This window comes from Temnothorax longispinosus, chromosome 7 (genome assembly GCF_030848805.1).
Source record: "Temnothorax longispinosus isolate EJ_2023e chromosome 7, Tlon_JGU_v1, whole genome shotgun sequence".
In the NCBI taxonomy this organism is placed as follows: domain Eukaryota; kingdom Metazoa; phylum Arthropoda; class Insecta; order Hymenoptera; family Formicidae; genus Temnothorax; species Temnothorax longispinosus.
In genome coordinates this window covers 14,878,255-14,882,357 of record NC_092364.1, presented here as the reverse complement: position 1 = coordinate 14,882,357, position 4,103 = coordinate 14,878,255, and the positions used below count along the sequence as shown (strand labels likewise).

At 28.5% G+C, this 4,103-nt stretch overlaps 1 long non-coding RNA gene across 1 annotated transcript; it reads right to left on the bottom strand.

The window, feature by feature from the left end:
- Positions 1–622: 622 nt before the first annotated feature.
- On the bottom strand, positions 623–2,426 carry LOC139816754 (uncharacterized). Its single transcript, XR_011733075.1, has 3 exons — positions 1,554–2,426; positions 1,148–1,396; positions 623–951 (listed from the first exon to the last, which is right to left on the bottom strand). It is a non-coding gene; the product is annotated as an uncharacterized lncRNA (long non-coding RNA).
- Between the last annotated feature and the right edge of the window lie 1,677 nt (positions 2,427–4,103).

The window sequence follows — 4,103 nt, the reverse complement described above, 5'->3', positions numbered from 1 at the left end:
CATACTATTCGGCGAATACTTCAAATCAACGGCAAATCAGCGAAAGGGAGTTTCAATTAGATAAACACATATATATTCTAACTTACTGTCCATTTCCTTCTTATCCCTTCGATTATGCAATATAGTAATATAATAAATTAAAGTAGCAGTTGCTATCGCTGTACCACAAGCTATTGTTTTACTCAAACACCAAATCGCCATTTCACTATCGCTATTCGTAAATGACAATTTCACTTTAGTACAATGTGGTGATCGCTGATGTGGCGAACACTGTTTGAAGGAACGAGTGACAATAATAAACTATATTTCGCTAAGCGAACCTAACCAAACATTTGAAAGCAGAAGGATTTTGGTCATAATGCCTAATATTATTTGTATACAAACACTATCTATATTCTTCACACGTTAGACGTTATATACTGTAATAATAAATTATAAATTTCTAAATAATGATTATAATGCTATCTTGTAAATTATGATTATAATCTAGATATAACAGAAATTATATTTTATTAGAAATTATACTTGTCTATTAGCACATCAAATTAGGATGCATAAAAATATAATATTCTGTTATAGATTTAGAATTTTAGACATTCTGTCGAAAAAAAGTGCAGACAAATTTAAATGCACGTATAGAGTACTGTTATATAAATTTTTCGATTTATGCAATACCTTCTCTTTAAAAAAACGCTGTTTAAATCGTTCGTTTAAGTAGAGGTCAATTATCTTAAAATATAATTTTTATTTTATTTTATTTTAATTTCGGGGGCAGAATGTCTAAATATTCTTGTAATATATTTTGATAAATGAAATGATCGTTTAGATGACTTTTTTGTTCTATCTACTTTTGTTGATGTTAAATAACTATTTATCCTGTCCTGTTTTTTTCGATATGGTTCCTGTTCTTTAATTGGTAAGTACGATGTTGATGTGGTCGAATTACCAGCTCTAATAACAAAAATATATTACACGTTAGAAATTATTATATAAATATAAGATTGTAATATTCTTAAAGTTAAAAACATATTTTCTAACATGTCTGAACATTATTTTCTCCAAGTTATTTGTAAATTCGATTTTATTCAGTACCAAATAAAATTAATCGTGTTACGAAAAAATTAATAAAATTAAACTATAATCTAACCTGCATTGCGAATTTCTGGTAGAACTCGTCACAAGTAACTGAGGCTGTGGCAATCTTCTCGATTGTGAAGCCTCGGCTGTTACTTCTGGATTCCGAATATCAATCACAGGTACATTATGCCTGTGCGGTTCATCGACCTCAGATAAATTGCCACAATAATGTTTATCTGTAACAATTATCACTTGCAGCTTGATTTCATCTTCTGATGCATTTTGCTGCTCCTGCTGTCCGCATTTACATTTTGCAAACCTATTAACAAAAATTGTTTAGAGATTTATTGTTTTAATATATTTTTGAAATATAAAAACTCTTATACTTATGTAGAAGGAAATTAATCAATCAATTTTGCAAAATAATTTCATATAGTTAAAAAATTGCTATAATTTTGTCACATAACATTTCTAACCTTATATAATAATTGCCAAGTTTAGAATTATCTGTTGAAACAATATTTTGTGTGCTCCTCTTCAAACTCTCGCTGTTCGGTTTTTGAGATACGTACGCTTGAGGAATACACGACGGTTTGATCGAAGCATTTTTCTCTGGTTTGATTATAATTTTTACTATATCTGTAGTATTAGAATGTTCTTCTTTCTTAAAATTCTTATTTATTATAAATATAATTTATGTAGTATATATAGTAATATATTTTTGTCTTATAATAAAATTTAAATTATATAATTATATATAATAAACTGTCGACTAATTGTACGCAAATTGCTTACGAGAAATCAAGATTATATCAACAATAGAATAATTAGATAGAAATAAAATAAAATAAAATAGATAGAAACAGCAAAGTATAGAATGATTAATACCTTCTGTTTTGCTCTGAATATTTTCCATTTTTATATCGACTTCTTCAGCTATTTTATACTTTTGTGTACAACATAATATTGTATTCACTATCGTACACACCGTTTCACAAACCATCTTTTGTTTTAGCAGTTTTAGCAGCACTTAGAAGTTTTAACAAATGATATAAATTTTTGTGTTACTTCTCTCGTGTTACTTCTTCGAGACAGCAATTTCAACTAACACTCAAATCGGTTGTTGTCAACTACCAAGATCAGGTGGATTTGAACAGATTTGTTTGTAAATACGAATAACCAAGAAATTAAAGCAAAACAATTTAAAATTAATTGCGGAAATAAAAACACTACATGTTATTGTGTACTTTTCTATTTCTTTGCTAACGTTTGCGCATTGATGTGTGTCACCATGGTTTTTTAGTTTTTACTTCTTATCTGACAATATAAAGTATAAAGGTATATACATGTGGAGGAAGAAGGGGGAAATGTAGCGTGCATTTTGACTGTGACAATAATAAAAGCATTACATTGGTACACCTAATAATTTCACGTTCACGCGTTTTGTAAATATAAAAAGCGTTTCTTGCTTCTTGCTTTTTGCTAAGAGCAAAATGCAAACCGTCAAGACTGCAGAAACAGCCGAAGGTAGTATTGATATGCATTAAATCAGCATCAATATATTCCATTAGACATATCTTTATTCTCTAGTCAGCGTGGGAAAAAAGATAGAATGTATATATAAATGAATATTTAATGATGCTTAATAGAGCGACTATATTAGAGCAGAAAACAAGTCATGCAAAAAAGTTTGGTTGCGCAATCACGTTACAATGTACAGACTGCAACATAAAAAATAAACAGTTTGCGTGTAAGATAAAAAAAAATGCTTTCTGTTGAACTTTTGGATACAAAATTCCGAAAATAAATTTAGATATTTTGGATGTTTCCTATAAAGATCCACGTCTGGAAAACATTTTTCATGTAAAAATAAGAAACGTCCAATTTACAGTTATACGTAACATCTAACCAATAACCGTTCAACCATATCGTACATTTTTCCTGTAAAACCCGGAATAAAAAGTGCAATTGCGCAATATCCGAAGGACACAAGATCTATTTCTGTGATCTATTTCGGTATCGATATTTATATTCTCGGCAGACGAAAATGGAGCAGAGGTAGCTTTTAATAAAATTTTTATAAATTAATTTCTTTATTTTATTTCGTAATTTTATTCTAGAATCTCTAAAAAAAAGTCGGCAATATACGTAACACAGTTATTGACAAGATTCCGTTAGAATGTAACGTATGCGCAACAATATAAGCTTTTTGCGAGGTAATACAACATATGAAGACTTATCAAGCTTGTCAATCGATATCGCCAACAGGATCGTTATATCAGCGTTTGAGAACACGCCTATCAAATTACTGTAGGAATTAATTATTGCGAGGAGTTGTAATTATTTTTTTATACCTACGGAGGACCTTGGCGTTTCTTCAAAAGATTAATGATTCTGGTTACTGACAAATTTGCCTTACGTTTGTAATGCGTTAACGCGTTAATTTATATAAAAAGCAACAAATTTATTTACATGTAACTATTAATATTATATGCAGAAATGTGGATTAAATATAAAGTCCGTTTAAAACAATTAAAGCAATTTATTTTCGTTATTTAATTCAACAAAGAACATGCTTGAAATTATCTATTCATTATCGTACCGGTCTGGCGAGTTCTCTGTTTTAAAAAAGGATTAAACGTACTTTTCATTTAGCGACGCATGAACAATGGAATTAGTATAATGTTATACTTGGTTATACTTGGCTATACTATGAACATTATATTCCCACGATAACATAATAAAACTAATTTGCTTTGTGTAATTTACACTCAATGACTTAAATAGCCTAAAAAATATCAAGGTTAATAAGTGATTAGTTACTAACGAGCATTTAATTCGATTTACCTAATTTGTTTTTTAAATAGTCTTGTTAACATTTTTGTTTTTATTGTCATATAATTATATAATATACAATTATATATATATATATATATATATATATATATATATATAATAATCGTGCGCAGAAAATTTGGTATTGCATTCTTTGAATCTATACTTATATAAATGCAAAAGAAAAATAT